The sequence below is a fragment of the Nestor notabilis genome, unplaced genomic scaffold (assembly GCF_000696875.1).
Source record: "Nestor notabilis isolate BGI_N333 unplaced genomic scaffold, ASM69687v1 scaffold19252, whole genome shotgun sequence".
Taxonomy (NCBI): Eukaryota; Metazoa; Chordata; class Aves; order Psittaciformes; family Psittacidae; genus Nestor; species Nestor notabilis.
In genome coordinates this window covers 21,773-22,191 of record NW_009918100.1, presented here as the reverse complement: position 1 = coordinate 22,191, position 419 = coordinate 21,773, and positions in this window count along the sequence as shown.

Below are 419 nucleotides of genomic sequence, written 5' to 3'. Positions count from 1 at the left end.
CCATGAAAGGCTCCACCAGCAGCATCCAGGGGCAGCAAGAGGCGATGTTTCAACGGAACCCAGATGAGTTTGCCAGAAAGCCACAGAGCAGCACCTTGGCTCCGATAGGCGAGAGCACGGACAGTCCCTCCAGTTCTCTGGAAGTCCCATAGGCTCACATTTTCCAGCCTGACGCAGAAGGATGCTCAGCTCTGCCTCCTCTGCCGTGAGGAGCATGACCCCACGGCTGCCCCAGTGAGCAGCTGCACTGTGCTAGCACCTTTCCCCCCCAGCACCAGCCTATGCAGAGCCCTCAGCACTGCACAGACCCTGCAGGGAGCAGCACAGTGGGCATGGGGAAGGAGAAGGGAGGGAGCTTGTGCTCCTTTGCCATCCAGAGTGCAGGCTGGGGGGCTCTACTTTATCCTCCACTGGTTCAC